This window comes from Euwallacea fornicatus, chromosome 24, assembly GCF_040115645.1.
Source record: "Euwallacea fornicatus isolate EFF26 chromosome 24, ASM4011564v1, whole genome shotgun sequence".
Lineage (NCBI taxonomy): Eukaryota > Metazoa > Arthropoda > Insecta > Coleoptera > Curculionidae > Euwallacea > Euwallacea fornicatus.
The window spans coordinates 578,364-596,437 of record NC_089564.1 but is presented as its reverse complement, the minus strand read 5'-3'; positions in this window follow the sequence as shown (position 1 = coordinate 596,437).

Genomic DNA, 18,074 nt, shown 5'->3' with positions numbered 1-18,074 from the left:
CAAATCATGTATCTACCGGGTGTTTTTTTTTAAGTATAACTGTGTCTTGAAAGTTGCGCGGACAAGGGAAAAATCCAAAAACACGTCTACCATAATATGATGGGGAAAGACGATTGGGGGTATGATGAACGAGCCGCCCTCTGCCAAATGCACCTCAAGTCGTTTTTCGAAATAGCACAGGCATGGTTGTGAGATATCTTCGGAAACCATTTTCGATAAGCTTTTCAACGGTACCAAATTTTCTGGAATTGGTTCGCCAAGAGTATTCGATAATGCCTCAAATGCAAAATCCGTGAATGAGACATTTCGGAGTGGAATTAAATGGTTTTCCATCGGAAATAAATAGTAGAATTGATAATAATTAATTTAAAATTTTACGGTAATCAAATCAGACAGTCAACATTAATAATTTTTGATAATGCGTTTTCGTTATTTTCCACGTAAAACGGCATTCACATTCTTGACGCGCAATTGTTTCTGGTTGGGCTTTGAACGCTGCAGACTTCACGAAAAAATAAATCCAAAGGCGCGAGATCGGGAAATCTGGGGGGCCATTCCATGTCTCCTCTCCTTCCAATCCATCTCGCCTAGTAATTGTTATCTAGCAACTGCCTAACGGGTAAAACGAAATGTGACGGTGCCCCATCGTGCTGAAATGTTTATCACTTTTCGTCCAGTCATAATTCGTCATTTTCGTCCGCCCGATTCTCTAGCTCATGAATAATCAATGGTTTAACAGGACTTCCTAAAAGATGATCGTAGATTTAATGATTCAAATTACCGTTCGTACCCAAACGTGATATGATGGCATTTCCAAAGATCCTGATCTGAGTGTTTGTGGATATTGAACGTTTCCGTCTCTCGTGACGTGAGGGTTTGAAACATTTCAGATTCTACGATTGTCCCTGTTGAGAGTGCCATTCGAGTAAACCGGGACACTCGTCCCTGAAGCAAACGTTTAGCAGTAGCCGGGGCTGGTTGCATCACCACGGAATATTCAATTCTTTGGTCGGGATCATCTTCGTTCAGTTCTTGATGAACTTCAATTTCGTAGGGATGGAATTCGGGTAATTTTAGAACTTTTCGACCGGTGCTGCCGAAACTCCAGTTAAAGTAGGTGTTTGACGGACAGGCGATGACGTACACGTTTTGGGTAGATTGTTAGAGAACTTCTCTTTGAGTAAGCTTATCTCGTATGCTAGGCGGGTTATTTCATTTTTTTTAAATTAGCGACAGAAGCAGCGATTTCTTCAAATTTCGGTATTAATTTTCTAACGAAGGACGGATTAATGTTGGTTCGAAGAGATCGCTGGCGAAATATTTCTGTGGCTCGTTAAAGATAACGTTCCTTAGCAGCCTAAATAAAAACGGTTTCAACCCGTTTCGCAATTGAATAAAACACGTTTCGATGGAAAATTTGCGAAAAGAGGCACGAAGTGAAACTGAGATAATAAACAGAATTCGACAATTCGCCAAGTAGAAAAACATTTATAAATACCGATAAAAGGAAAATACCTTATTTTTTACATTTAACATTATTATTAATTCTTTGATAACAATGTGCCTCGAGAACGTGAATATTGTTCGTACGCCTTTATAGAAAATAACAAACGCCTATTGTAAGTTATTTATATTCAGCAGCAAATCTTACGCTTTTATTTAATTACAACAAAACTTCGAATTAATTGTGGGTTCCACTACTTATTCCAGTTTGAAAACCATTTAGTTCCACCTTGGCCTTGGCGTTTCACTCGTGGATTCTGCATTCTATCAGACACATTCGGGGGCGGAACCCCAGAGAGCCTGGTACCACCGAGAAGCTCGTCGAAAATGCTTTCCAACGACATGTCGCAACCATGCCTGTGCTATTAAAAAAAAAATGACTTGGGGAGGCTGGGGTGTACTTGGTGGAGGGTGGCGCGTTCGTCATACCCTCGATCGTCTTCCCCCATCACATCGTCGTAGACTTGTTTTTGGATTTTTCCATTCCCGGCGTGACGCTTGAGACGTTGGCTTTTATACCTTTGAAAAACCCACCCTGTATAAACATCGACTTAACGAGAACGCGTGACGGGAATGAAAAATACCGCCTGCGTATGATTTGGAGTCATAGCCACAGTTTTTTGATTGAATTCCGGTAAGTTTTAAGCCACACCTTCAATTATTTAAGATAAATGAACATAAATGCAAACGTTAAGACATGAAAACGCACATTTCATGCGTTATTTGCAAAATGGCATTCGTGGTCATGGCGTGCTAGCCACAGAGTTATTTCGATCGCCATCTGAATAGCGAGCATCGAGATAGGTGCCGAGTGTAAACTGAGATTTAAAGAAACGATAATCGTGTTAGGTAATGCGCGTGTTTTATTTGAGTGAATCCCCCGTTTTTAGCTCGTTTTCGAATTTTAGTTTTGCCCAAAGGCATAGGTTTCGGACAAGGTAACTGCTCAGGAGGACACATGGATATTTGCACTTCAACTTCGGACCCGCGAAAAGATCATCAACACCAACAAATGCTGCGCAGACTGCAGTGCCCGGCACCGGGGCGAAATTTCATTTTTCGAAACACGTTTAATTAGGTGCGATCGTGAGGCACCAACCAGTTGTCCATGTTCAACCTTTTGGAATGATGACGTGACTCATGTCAGAGCGGCAGTCGTCCCTCAGGGATCAAGAAGGGAAATTTAAATATTCATTTTTCATACATTTTAGTTTATCGTTTATTTTCGTTTTGCTAGTCTCCTTTGCCAGCTTCTGAGGGCGCAGACAAATTTGTCAGAGAAACGTTAACAAGGGCGCCCGTCGGAGCTCTCGGTGTAAATTCTACAGGGTGAGCGTCACAATCGGTTAGTTTTAATCGATGACAGCGTGCGATTCCACCGCAAAAACTACGTTCCCTACTGGCCGATCAAAAAAATTCGAAAAACAACGAAACATTATCGCTGCCCGTTTTCGCCTGCCTATTTTCCCTGTGCTTGTCAATGGGCTCTAACAAAGACGTACCATTCATAAATTCATCTGTATGTGTATCGCAAACAACGACCAAGAAAACTTTTCAAAAAACGCCATTAGCAGGAAAAACTCTCCTCGGCTCCACCATTTATCACGGGCGGGGCGCATTTTGATACACTCGCGCCAGCGACGTGAACAAATTTATCATGCCGCAGGAATAATAACGCACATATTCCACCCAGATAAATAGTTCTGTCTATCATTGTTCAAAGTTTGCGTGGTGCCATGGATTATAAATGGTCCTTTAGGGCTGAGAAATGAACCTTTCGGGAAAACCTTGCCGGTTTTCCTTCCTGTGAACAGCAGGGGCGGATCCCTCATCCTTGAATGTGCATGCATGTGGAGCTGGATAACACGCTCTGATAAGCTCGCCTCAGACCATTTTTCATGTATTATGAGGAATTGCCTTAAAGATACTTAGAAGGGATTTCACTTTTGTAAAGGTGATTTCGTTTTGTTAGAAGACTTTCTTTGGTCCTGCGACTTAATTGCAATTTCCTCGGCAACTCGAGGTTCACCCGATTCCCACCGCGGCAACGTAAATTCCTGCATGCGGCAAAAACAATAATTAAAAGATATAGAGTCGCTGTTGGAGCGACAAAGCCACTGAAAGGAATAACAGTGATCGATATATCTCATATCCGAAACGCGTGTATAAATCGCACGTGGAAACATCCCTTGGAAATTCAAGTATTTTCCGTGAAGGGAGGCGCTTTCTTTTTCCTTGAAGGGGCGAAGGTTTTCAGCAAAGAAGGGTGTGAGTGTGCATGTGTAGGGCCATCAGTCTTTCGCCAAACGGTATCTTTGCGATGCAGATGGAGGAGTGTGCGGGCTTTCCCCATCTCGCGCATCGGTGAAAAGTTGTGTTTGTGAACTTTCAACAGAAAATGGGTGAGTATATGTTTGTTGGGTAATGCTACGATAGATATAGTTTATCATTCCAATTTGAGGCAAACTATCATCGGTATTTTCGCCTTTGGTGAAAGAAAGCAACGATTTTTAGGATATCGCAATTCCACAGTTTGTACGAAGATAAGTGTCTAGTGATACGTCCAAATAACAGAGAAAAACGAATCTTGAATTGTTTTTACCGCCAAACGCCCTTAGCGTTAGTCTTTTGTTAAAGCTCTGAGTTTATGTACGGAAAATGGCCATATGGATAAACGGGTGAAGGATGTGTGGCAAACGAACACGTTTATTGGATAATAGGACGATGGTCAAGTATGTATTTGATGATTCCTATTTCAAACAATCTATAATTACTGCTTTTGTGTTCGACGAAGCAACTTCTTAAGGTATTAGAATACCGGGTTTTATATGGAAATAAGTCAGTGATTGCTCGTATATTCAAGGATGATGGGTCAAGAATGAAAGATTTGTTTCGACAAAGTTTATTCAAAACATCTGTTTCCAACTAACCGATAAGTGGACGTTTTAATAACACAAACAGGCTATTAAGTGTCACCTTTAACACCTTTGCCACTTTTACAGCTTAGGTGCTAAAAATCAACTCGAACCAAAAAGGATACTTTACAGTCTGCTTTGTGCCTATTTCCAATAAATCACTTTTTATCATTTTTTTTTTGTCAGTTAGATATAAACAAACCAATTTATGTAGCAAGCTATCCTCAATGGGAATTTTAATTATTGTCGATCAATTCTGTTCTTGAGGTTCGTAATGAAACGTTTCCCATCTGGTATTGTGGTATATTATACTATAAGTGACTCTAAGATCCTGCAGGGAAATCTTTTCTTGTCACCCGTGGTGATTCGATATCGGTTAGTTTTCAGCCCTTGAAGCCAATCGTGAAGGGCTAGAAAATCTTAAAAAGGCCTTTTGTTGTGAAATGCACTCGGATGGTTTTCTAAAAATCATATTTTCCACAATTTGGACAAATACAGTGACGGTTTTCGCGATAAAAACCTGTGACCAAATGGATTTCATTTCGTTACTAGTTGAACAATGAAAACTTGTACCTACGTTTCGTAGCTCAGTTAGCCAATCAGGCCGGTACTTTACAAAGACGTTACTTGACTATATTCAAATCTACACAGCTTTCTTGCAATTTCTTTATCACATAGTAAAATTAGCAAAAATCGCATGTGAAACTTTTACTATTTGATGTAATTCGTGTCATATTCCGGGACGTCGCTTCGCTCGACCCGCATAATCCTCCTCGTTACATAAAACAATGCATATTCTTGTTTCAAAAAGTCACCTATATCTTTCTTCCCTTCTAGTCATATACGAGTGTGAATGATACATCCCAGGCGAAATAGCTTTAAGTTTCCATATGCAAAGAGATCCTTGATAAAATATTTCATTTCTTTCTAAATTTGCCTCAACACCCATCACGATGGTATCCGTAAATACCCCCAGGCATTTCTTACTTTTCCAGAATTTTGCTAAGAAGATAACATAATCAAATGCAAAGATAGTGTTTCCTTGTACGAAATACGTTTCCCTGTGCATTCAGGATTGACAACTCTGGCAAACTTCGTCCACACTGTTGTTCGGTTGTTTGAACTACATCATCGTTAGTTATTTCATATAGAGAGACCTCAGATCCTCAAGTTCTGCAACTTTTTCTTTCAAATCGTTATACTTAGTTCTAGAGTTAGGAGACGGAGGCAGGACTAAATCTGCGTAATAACTCGACCTTTTTCTGGGCTTAAGTGTAAGACATAGATGATATTTGCCGATATGAGCAAGGTTGGACTGAATAACTAGTTTAGAGGGAAGGATATTCAAAAAGTCAAGACAGGATAGGTGCAGCAGGGGCTTTCCATTGAAAACTGGACCTGACATGGATTATTTATGATTGCCATAACCGCACACAACGAAATTTTCCTCAATAGTTTTGAATTTTCTTAAGCATTTAGTCGAAAGACACAGAGCGCGAACGGGCGGGAAAGGAGGGGGGAAAGTGTAAAATGTGGATGGGCGGAGCTTTACGCTGAACATTGAGGAGATGTGGTACTTCTCATGGTCCATGGGATCGAACGTGGACTTTTTCTGGTTCCAAGTAAAAAGTTGTCAATTGTTACTGCTTTCTTATACAGGGCGCTTATGAAGTACTTGTAAAAACTTTAAAGAGTAAATCTTTAACCAATCTTAAGATAAGATCACATGAACATGGGTCTGGACCTGCTTGGTTCTTGAGATACTGGGGTCCAAAAAACAAACATTTACATTACAAACATATGCAGACCACTATTGGACTACGGGCACGTCCTGAGGGCAAATGCAACAGAAAAAACAAACAAACACGTACAGACTACAGGAGAGATTGCACTAAGACTAATCACAAAACTAAGACACCTCGAAAACCTGTTACACAACCCACCCAACCAATTACTGTACCAACGCGCAAACATGATAAGAATAACAGAAAGACTACGACAACTACAGAACAGATGGAAGAAGAACACCAACAACTCAACTATACTGAGCCCACTCTGCTTAACAAGACAGACAAGACAATCCTGCCTCCTTTTCCCTTCGAGCACCCTTTGGGAGCACTTCCAGATGTAATGTCATAGTATTTAGTCACCAAAAGATTACCATTGTATCACAGGCAGAAAGGCCTGACAGGTCGATAGCCTATTTTTGAGTAAATAAAGATTGTTTACATATATGACATTTTGTTGTGTCCCACGAACCGACCCGACACGGACTCGTGTTCGTACGAACCGTTCGTCTGGAAATTAGTCGGAGCTCCACTCTTTGCAGCCCGTGCAACCGCTTAATGAACACCCTGTATGGTTGGACCGCATTTTCCTACTCCAAATCGAAATCTCCGCATGCTCGTTTCCCACAGGACCAACAAACAATATTTCCTCGTAAATATAGCTTTACGTTCGCCAGAATATAATATAGAAAAGAATGATAAAAACTTGTTCTCCCAGCAGTATAACAAATCTAGCAGCGGTGTGACGTATATCGCGAATGGTATTGCCCAGGGGCAACGTGCCGCCACATTTCCGAGAGTAAAATTTACGGCATTTAGTATGGCAACCAGCGACGCCGACGCCTCCTAGCGACGAAATCCTGCCTCGTGTATGTCGCAAAAGACGATATATATGTTTAATATCGAGGGGTTGCCAACGTATGTAAGTCGTATGTGTATCATATTATTTCCGCGCTTCCAGTGTGCGATGAAAAATTACAAGAATGGATGTGATGGAAAATATGTATATTGCTTTCGGCCTTATTATTGCCGCCTGAAAAGCCTTCGTGAGTAACGGGAAAGTTGTCTTTTAATACTTTGCAAATATTCAATCAGACACCCTTCAAAAACTACTGACGGCGTTGCCGAATGCGTCCGCAGCGGGCGTCATTTTTCAAGCGGTAAAAATTCACATTTTGAAAGCTATACAGGGTGTCCCGGAAACGTTCGCGCCAGCGAGTACGGCGTGCTGACGCACATGAGAATAGAGCGATTCGACTCGATGCGCTTAAAAAAAAAAAAAAAAAAAATGCTATTTCGTGTACAATATGAAGCTTAAGTTATTTTCCGTTCTGTGCACCAGAAGCAACTGCTACGGTTTTCGATTCGCCGGCTTGGGATTGCTTCTAAGAGGCCTTTTAGATCCGAGAAAATCCGAGCTACTCGTAGCTAATAGATGGGACAACCTGTAGCTCGCTGAGGTTAAGTAACTTGAACCAACTTTTCATCGGTACCGGCGAATTCGATATTTTGGCGAAAACCGATGCTCTGAGTTTCCTCAAAACGAAAGGGTATCCCGCCGAAAACTCGCATCTCTGACCATTTCCGAGATTGTATCAGTTAAATTTTTGAGCGCTATCGCTAGGATGCACACAGAGTGTTCCCGAGTAAGTGCGAAAGATTTTAAGGGGTGATCGCTGAGGTAGTTTTGCAAAAAAAAAATTCATATGAACGTAAGCCCGAACGCGCTTCGTTCCCAAGATACAGAGTGTACGGTTTCTCCATAACGCCGGCAATCAGAAGTTCGTTTCCTAAACGGACCGTTTTCTCATAAACATTGATGAAGACGAGCGGAGATTGCGCGATGAGGTAGTATACATAATTGCAGGCGCAAATACCGAGCCTGAAACCCAGTTCTATGCCCACCGTGCCACTGGCGTGAGGAGCTATACAAGGTGTCCTATTTAATGCCTGAAGATTACTCAAAAGCGCTACGTTGTCTGAAAAGACGTTTCAAGTAGAAGTTGTCCGGTAAAGAGTGGGACACGTCATGAGGATAGTGGCTTTCAGCCGAAACGCCATTTTAAGGTCATTGCAAGGGCAACTTTTCTCCCCAATGGCAACCCCGTATTTTTTTACATATCTTTGTAAACCTTCAAGAATGAACCACTTTTATTCGAACAATATGTTTTTTAGACGTTTTGCCGCAGAGTTATCCTTGAATTTTGTCCAATTTCTCAGATAGTGGAAATTAATGCGTTTTTTTTTAAGTTTTTTAACGCATATTTTGTTTAAAGCCCATGACAATCCTTCTTTCTTAATAAAAAAAAAATGATTTGTAGGAAAAAAACGTATCGTCAATTTCTCCTTGTTAGAGTCCGCCTTGTAACGAGCTCGGCATGGAATCGATATTCTTTTTTTGATAATTAATCTAATTGTTTTGTGTGAAATTATCCAAAAATCGTTCTTTTCACTTCAAAATTCAATAATTGAAATGCACCGCCGCCCTTAGGACGAACAACTAGAAACAGTTTCTATTTATGGAAAGGCTGAAAGAAATGTTAGTCAAGCAGTAGAACTTTGTGCTCAAAGATTGCCGCACGAAAGAGTTCCCCATTGGACCACTTTCAACAGAGTCATTAAAATTTTCAAAGAAACGAAAACGTTGGAAGCAAAGAAACGCAATCGCTCCCGTAATGCGATACATGAAGGCAATCGAATTGCAGTCCTTAAAGCTGTTGCCTCCGATCCCCACATAAGTTGTCAAATTGCTGCTAACCCCGGAATATCACAGACAAGTGTCCAAACGATGTTGAAGGTGACTAGATACCATCGTTATGATATTTCTTTACATCACGAACTCCGTGGAACTGATTTTGAAAACCGAATCAATTTTTGTAATCGAACAAGGCAGAAATTAAATCAAAGTAAAAATTTCTCCTCCAACGTTTTGTAGTTGGACGAATCTACATTCACTGCACCATGGTGCAGTGAATCGTCATGATCTGCGTTTTTTGAGTGCTGCAAACCCGCACGGACTTAGAGAAGTTGCACATCAATGGCCACAATCAGTAAATATATGGTGCGGCATTATTGGGGAATACTTAAATGGACCTTTCTTCGTTGAGGGAAACTTAAATGGAGAAATGTACCCCAAACTCTTGTATAATAATCTTATGGAATTGTTAGAAAACGTTCCACTTGCGCTTAGACGGATTATGTGATATCAGAATGACGGCTGTCTGGCCCATATTCCTAGAATGTGATGAATGAAATGTATCCAGATCGGTGGATTGGCCGGAGCGGCCCAGTGAACTGGCCTCCTAGGTCGCCTGATCTGACCTCATCAGATTTTTTCCATTGGGATTTTTTAAAGGACAAAGTTTATGCAGAAATGCCAACAACTGCAGACGACATGAAACGGAGAATTGAAAATGCGCGTCAATTGATAAACGTGGAGACGGTGCGCAGAGTAAACAACTCTTCTCGAATACGAGTTGAGACGTGTTTGAAGCAGGAAGGACATTCCATTGAACATTTGCCTCCATAAGTTTCTCAAATCAGGATTTTAAATTCATTTGCCAGAGTAAAAATATATATTTGGTTTTGATTAGATAGGAGGATTGTTATAAATTTTAAACAGAATGGGCACTGGGAAACTTTTTTAGGAAAAAAATGCAACGTTTTCGACTGTCTCAGAAATAAGACAAAAATCAAGGATTACTCTATAGCAAAACGTCTAATAAAAGAATTATTCAAAAAATATATATATTCGTTTTTCGCAGGTCTACAAGGGTCTGAGAATCTGGGGTTGCTATTTGAAAAAAAAAGTTTCCCTTGGAATTACCTTAAAATGACATTTTGGCTAGAAGTCATTAAGAGGGCACGGCCTCTTTACCGGACATCTTTCAGTTGAACCTTTCTTCGTCCAACGTACCGTTTTTGAGCAACAATCACTCATAGCTTCAAACGGGACACCCTGTACTTGCACATTGTACGTGCTGCGTATCTCTAACAGCACCATCAGCATTTAAAAAATATATTATCTGCCGATGAGGAAAACGAGGCAGTTAAACAACGAGGATATGTATTAATATTTAAAATCAAATGCGGTCTTTTGCCGAATTTCTACCTATCTGTCTTTGTATTCAGGATGCCTGTGTGTGTTTAAGTGTTTAACTCATCGCAGTAGGTCTCCTTGTTTCGTTAGAAGTCAGGAAATAACCGGTCGGAATGTCGGGCTGAGACGTGCATTGAAAATCAAGGAAATCATAAAACGAATGGGGAATTTTGAAGACTTTATACATTACAAATATGAATTTATTCTTCTGAATATTTATAGCAGATTCCCATGCAGTGTCTTGACCTCTGGCGTGTGGGAGAGCGAAAAACATAATGGACGAACTAAAAGAGGCTTTGTGGAGCGCAAAAAGTGCTCATTTGTTAGCGCTTATAATACTTCTTCTCTAGTCCTATCTTTAATCATACAACTTTTCGGTACCGAGCATGGAAGGATAACACATGGAGTCATCTTTTCGTTTTCGATAAATGATGAATCCACCGCATATGGCGCTGCCTGTCAGCCCAACTCTTCCAGCCATATTCATCTCTTTTGAATTATTGCCGTTGAATAAAATTTATGACGATTTTGCTCCGCAACTTTGGTTTTCGTATGTAGATGGGAAATATTAAAATTATTTTCAATGGCAGGTCACATATTTTTATTTCGGAAGCCAAAGGATATGTGTGTAGAGAAAAATATATGCATAGACCAGACATCCTTCATGCGGAAATATGTATTACGTGAAAACATGAAAACTAATAGGATCCTTTCAACGTACGATTGTGCCCAATCTTTTCTGGCATCGTAATAATTTGTTATGCTGTCGAGTAATCGCAAGAGTCGCAACCGGTACGGTTCCAAAGACATTTTTGGGAAATTAAATCTAACGCTAAAAATAACTTCTATCTGCCGCGAAGACTAATTAGCCGAGGCACGCTACTGGCAGCCAACACTATAGGAAAAAAATTACACGTAAAACTTTTAGTCCCGTGAGCCCTTGACCTAACCCGAACTAGCCCCGTGGGCATCGCCCCGAACTGTGCCGTAGCCGCGTGAGAGTTGCGTAGCGTTTGACATCCTCACTTTATCCAAATTTACCGCACGGGGCTTTCGCTAAGCTACCACGGCAAGCCCGGAATTAATCAGACCCTTCATTCTAATTTGTCAACTATGCAGATAGGAACAACTTCTAAAAGTATATAAAATAGTTATTTATGTCGTAACTACATGGGTCACGTCGGGACCGTGCGAGCTCGCGAGCGAGTTCACAACTGGGCGAGTCGAACGAAGCCTCATCAAATATGCGTTACACGTAACGTTTTCATGTTAATCCACCAGTAATTAAACTTTTAGGTCGAAATTAAAATACCTCCGAGATACCTTCGTCACTTGTTAATGCGTTAATCACCCGGTCTGCCCGGGCCGATAAGCTCACACGGTCAATTAAGAATTAGCCCCACCTTTTATCCTAATTTGTCAATTAGATAAGGAGAGCTTGTAAAAGCACCTAAAATCGTTATATCAGAATCACATAATATAAAGTTTTATGCGATAAATCACTTTATGGTCCAGCCAGCTTGCAAGCGAGTCCACCTATGGACGAATCCGAAAAAAGCCACATTACACACGCACTGCGCACGACATTTTCATATTAAACTAACAATAATTAAACTTTTAAGGCGCAATTAAAATACCTTAAATCACTTATTAAGAGAAATTTACCTCCACCAATTCGAGTCTTGGTTACGTGTTTCACCTATTACCGTTCAAGTTCGACCATCAGTGACCGAGCGACGTGCATTTGAATTTTTCCCAGTAACCACGTGACTTTTCTATTACTCCCGTGGAAATTCCGAAGTTCGTCTTTGGGAGTTCTTCATATGGTTGTCAATTATCGCGGCTGTCAGGATGAATATTAGCCCTTGTTATCCTTATTCTCTGACCGTTTCGCTTACGAACGTACCGTGGGAACCTCGCTGCGAATTAGTATCAATTTCGAGAGCTGCGACTGCCGGCGACTCGTAAGCTTTGATCCAGGAACCGATACGAAAAACGTCAATTTGAAATCGGCGTCATATCATTCGGTCACCGATGACCCAATAGAAAGAAAATTCGATAAGGATTCATTACTTAGGATTCAAATCGAAACGTTTCTCGTACGAGTCGAAGAAGTGGTTGCGCCTTCCTTCGAATACCCGAAGTGTAAAACCCATTAGGTATTCCCTCATATGGCCCAAGCAAAAAATGACGGTATTACGCCGACAGGCCATTTTATCTTTATTTATTACACCTAACAAAAACCAATAGGAAACCGTTGAAATGAATATAATAATTTGTCCACGAACATAGAAAAAGCTGTTCGGTCAACTGCAAACGGACACATTATTACTGCAAGTTTTTCAGCGGACATTCGCGACAATTGATGATACAAAAGACTGACCATTTACATACCTTTGCATCGATTAAGATTGAATTAAAATTCAGCAATTTGCTCCTGAATTTGTAATCGTTCATTCAAGAACTTCTTATCTGTCTGTCTTGAGTGTGACGAGTTTAATATTTATTACGGTTACACCCTATCGGCGAATTGAAGATGTTTCTTGTTGTGTCCGACGACTGATTATGGCCCTATCCGTTTCAGGTTCTGACGCTTGCCGAATTCGTTCTGGGTAAGTTTTGATACTTATACGTTACGTGTTGTATTGTAGGCCCGTCCGAATATAATGCGGCAAATTTAGCTTGATTTGCTGAAGAAGTTGCCACCAACCACCAACTCCGTTCGGTACGAAAAGGAGAATTGTTTGAAGTACGAAGCGGTCCAAAGTGTAATAAAATATCATGATTTCCTCACTCCGCGCCACTTCAAAAACGCTTCTACACGAAAGTTGGTTCCCTCGTTATTGCCCAATTAGGACTTCTATCATTTTTTTTTAAGGTAGTGCAAAGTGAGGACTTTCTCACACCATTGCGTTGCCTTGTATATAAATAACATCGTCGGTCCATATATTATTTTCGATTCAATACTGTGCCCGACCGTCACTTATGCTCCTTCGCTACCGTCTACCTACTGGATGTCACCTCGTAAATCCCATTTGAAATATTACTACATGCAGATGAATAGAGTAAGCTGCCTCACCTCAGGTAATTAAAAAGGAAATCTATTTTCGGCCAGAAATAGTTCAAGTTTGGTGTTCTTAACGTTTACGCCTTACGTGGAATTGAACGCAACGAGTGCGAGGCGAGAAATAAAATTGCAAAATTGAAATTCGCGTGCAAATTACCGAGAGGGCCGTAGGGCCGATTCTCTCTCTTGTCTTCTTTACCTTGGAAAGTGTCACTTTCATCACACAAAGTGAAAACGAACACAAAACCTATGCCGACTACCAAGGCTCCTGATACCAAGAATAAAAATGATTCGAGCATTTCTTATCGCACGTTACAAAATACCAAAGTAAATTTTACGTTACACCGACATTACAGCGGCCAGTTTTGCAACAAGTTTATTCTCGTCATTCGATCTTTGCCGCTCAAGGTGTTTAGGAACAGGATTCGATAGATCTTAATTAGTCATTCTTTTTATAGTGAGGACACAATACAGGGTGTTTCGTAAACACGCCGATCAACTTTCGGCGGACGTAAAACTGACAATAATGAATATTTAAATCGAAGAAAGTTGGGTCCGAGGCTCCTTCACTTTTGAAGATACTGAGTGTTTAATTTTTTTTTTTGCATCTTTCGGATATTTCATAAACGGTCTGGGATGAGGGCATGAAGTTGGGGACACGCCACGGCGGGATAAATGTGCGTGTCCTGAAGTAAATGGGACACCTCCGCCTACACCAGTTGCGTCCGTGCGGTCACCCAAGGTTTTCACGTGTGTAAATGGCTCAGAATTTAACGTAATCATACCTTCAAAGGAGAGTATTATTTTGCGCCGAGGCACGTTTCATCCATGTTTGTCTCCATGTTCTCTACCTCTACTGAAATAAAATTAAATTAATTTCTCCTAAAGAATAAAAAAAACTCGCAATTGGAAACCTGTCCCAGTTTTTTGATAGGCAGAAGAATGAGAAATTATTTTTTATCTTGAAAACGGCTACTCGAGCAACAAAACACTAAGAGGCCTTTTTTATTAAGAAATAATGGGATATTAAAAATATATATTCGTATTGAAAGAAAGTCCCATTGAACGGCCGCATTGCCGCCACTGGTGGAGGTGGAAATATTCTGCCCACTCCAGAAAATGCGCATTTATCCCGCCTTAGTGTGTCCCCTGTTGCGCGTTTTTATCTCAAGCTGTTTTTGAAATATTTAAAAGATATAAAAAATAAGAAATTGAACTCTCTGTATCTTGGAAACGATGCGATTTCCACATTGGACCATGTGACCGAATTTTAGTGCCAGGTTTCTGTTTGGTTCCTTTGATTTTCCTTCGGCTTAGTTTTGATTTCTGCGCTTGTCTAAACGCGCCTGTTTAATTTTATTACATAACTTGAGTGTAACTGCTTATGTGTAAACGCAAAAATTCATCAATACCTGATACCATCATTAGGTGAGAAACGAGTAGAATATATTATCATGTTTTCCCACACGTATGAGGACGTTCAGTTTATCAGCAATTTGTTGTCCACTAATTTGACGATCTTCTTCGATTTTGATTATGACAACTTTTTCAATCTCAAATATTCGGACTGTTGCAGGCCTCCCCGGGACATGTGTTGTCCTCTTGACACTGTCGCTTGCGTAAAATTTGACGTGATTTTTATCAAAATTTCAGATGTCGAGAAATTTTAGGTGGGCAGAGGGCTTGATATATCTCATTCCGTGTGAATACTACCGTGAGTTACGCCTTTGCGTTGGTAAATTGAATCACCTGAAGCACAACCCGCAATTCATTACTCAGAAATTCCCATGAAAAATTTAAAAAGTACACGTCAAATTAAGGTTTTGGCTGTGGATATGGATTTTCCGATTTTACGGCCATGGAAATATCTGCATTATTTTCCAAGGTTTACCTTGCGTGTATTCTCTTCTGGTTTATGCGTTGCCGCTTCAAAGGTTATAGTTATGGCAGGGATTTTTTTTTTTTTTTTTTTTTTGATAGTCAATCTTGGAGCTTTTCAAGTATACACTTGAGTTTTCCATCGTCGAGTTTCATCAAAACACTGCGTTATTACTCAAAATCATAATCAAAAAAGAAAATTTAAATATGTATTAATACCCTGCGTCTGAAGGACGTAGTCGTCGCGGCTCTATGTTAAGACGAACCTTTCATCGTAAGATTCTTCAAAGCTTTAGTCCATGTAGGGCTTATGCGTCTTGTATGGTACGCACATTTGCGTACATATTGTGCTTAATTAACAACCAGTTTGAAACTGCTTTTTCCATTTGAAACGACATCAGTAGTTCGTAGATTGCACCTTATCGTTGTAGTATCCATCGAAAACTCTTCGGATTCCTAGCAGCCATAACGATAATTTCGTAAGTACATTTTCGGTCCTAGGACTTTTGGTGCGGCCTGGATTTTTTCGTATAACCAGTACGCGATTGGTCTTACTCAAAATGGAAGACTGTTACTCAAAAAGGACTAACTCCCGAGTAAACATAAAAATCCCAAGGCTGCATACTTAAGTATTTAAACTTTACTCCTTTTATCAGGCCGCCAATCAGGAAGGATAACCTCCCGAAAGTATAACAAGACATTGGGGAAAGGAGCGTTCAAAAAGAAATTTGTCAGTCGGAGGCGAAATTGCATTTTTACTCACACGTAACTTCCCCAGGATTTGAGGATTATCTTTTGTCAGTTTGATGTCGCTCCTTTACAAGCCTAATTCCATTTTAATTTCCCATTACAGTTTGTTGTGTAAAAAGCGACATGCTGCGGCTTGTTACACGCAGGAAATAAGAAATTTTCTCCTTTGCTTTTGCTGTTGCAATTCCAAATCTTACAAGGATTTTCTGATTCTAACTACCTATCCTCGCAGCTTTTCCCTTCGGAATGCAATCTGACTAAGAGGGGTCAAACGAAACAAAATCGAAACTAAACCGAAACGAAACTGCGCGAAGGTCGAAATTTCCAAAATCAAACTGTCAGTAATTTAACTGGTTGAACAGACAATAAATCTTGTATTCGGTCAGTTAGGAAATGGTTTTGCGTAACGGGCAGCATCTTGCTGGACGAGCGAAATCAAATCCAGCGCTATGACGCGAAGAACGCCAATCGGGATTTGCTAATGAGTTTCATAGATGATTTTTTTTCTCATTGTGGCGAGCAAGGAAAAAGCCGGAAATTAAACTTAAATACGTAACCATATTCAAGTCGCACCTTGAATCTATACCGGGTGGCTCGCTTCACGCTTTTACCAGCGTAAGATTTCAAAAATAAAAATGAATTTTCAACGTTTGCTTGTTCTATGCTAAAGCGTTGCCGAAACAAAGAATTTCTTAATAAAACAATTTTCTAATATCTCAACAATGGTCGGGGTGAGAAAAAAGCGTTTTCACATTCGCCTGTCCCATGCCCATTGTATTAACTTTTTCACCTACAGTCACTCAAAAAAGTGTTCATACAGCCAGAAAAAAATTCTGTAAACCGTAACTTTTGACTGATTTTGTTCAAATTTTGTATAATGAAAATTCAAACCGAAACTCAATTTGCGTAATTGAGCAACTTTTGAAAATTTAACTTTTAGAGTGCTTTTCAGTGTTTAAAAAAAACTCAGTTTTGAAAACTTCTTGTGCGGTGGAAATTTTTCGATGTGGTTTTAACATTCTTGTAGAGGGGATTTTTCTTCATATATCCTGAAAATTTGATCAAAATCGAACAACAAATAAGGGAATTGCAGCCTTTCAAAAACGCCAAAGAGTGTCGATTTTCGCACAAAATGACGAAACTTTGACATTTTTGACGACTTTAAAAAGCTGCAACTCCCTTATTTGTTGTTCGATTTTGATCAAATTTTCAGGATATATGAAGAAAAATCCCCTCTACAAGAATGTTAAAACCACATCGAAAAATTTCCACCGCACAAGAAGTTTTCAAAACCGAGTTTTTTTTAAACACTGGAAAGCACTCTAAAAGTTAAATTTTCAAAAGTTGCTCAATTACGCAAATTGAGTTTCGGTTTGAATTTTCATTATACAAAATTTGAACAAAATCAGTCAAAAGTTACGGTTTACAGAATTTTTTTCCGGCTGTATGAATACTTTTTTGAGTGACTGTAAATACTAAAACGAATCTATTGAAATTTTAATATCGTTGATTTCAGGTCGAAAAGCCCGAAAAAAGTGTGAAATGACATATAAAATGTCCCATTAAAAAGAAAAAAAAAACAAAAGTTTGGTCTGGCACGTTTTTATGGGACGCCCTGCAGCTACCCAAATAAATTACTTTAATTCACCATCAGGTGAATCCCTGCAACTTTGTTTTTTGCATTCGATGCTAAAAGCAAAAGGAGAGATTTTAAGGGGCGCTACAGAACAAAACAGATCACCCACTATATTGCCATGTTAACGAGTGGAGCAATCATCTAATGCAGATTATTGATAGAGGAACATACGCAGCTGAATGGTGCGGCAAGAAACCGAACCCTATTTAAAATAGCGGCAAATTACCGAAGGTCTAAAGGGGATGGTAATTAGGACCAGCGCCTGTGTCGTTGGGACGGAGATTTCCTGCTCGGTTCTGGCTTCGTTTAAAATCCTCCTTTAAACCAACTCCATCAACGGATCCAGTGCTAACCAGTCTCGTGTCCTCCAAAGCTTCTCTCCGTGTTAAAATAATAAACCAAAAAGTTGGATACAGTCAAAAAACTCCCATCACTATTT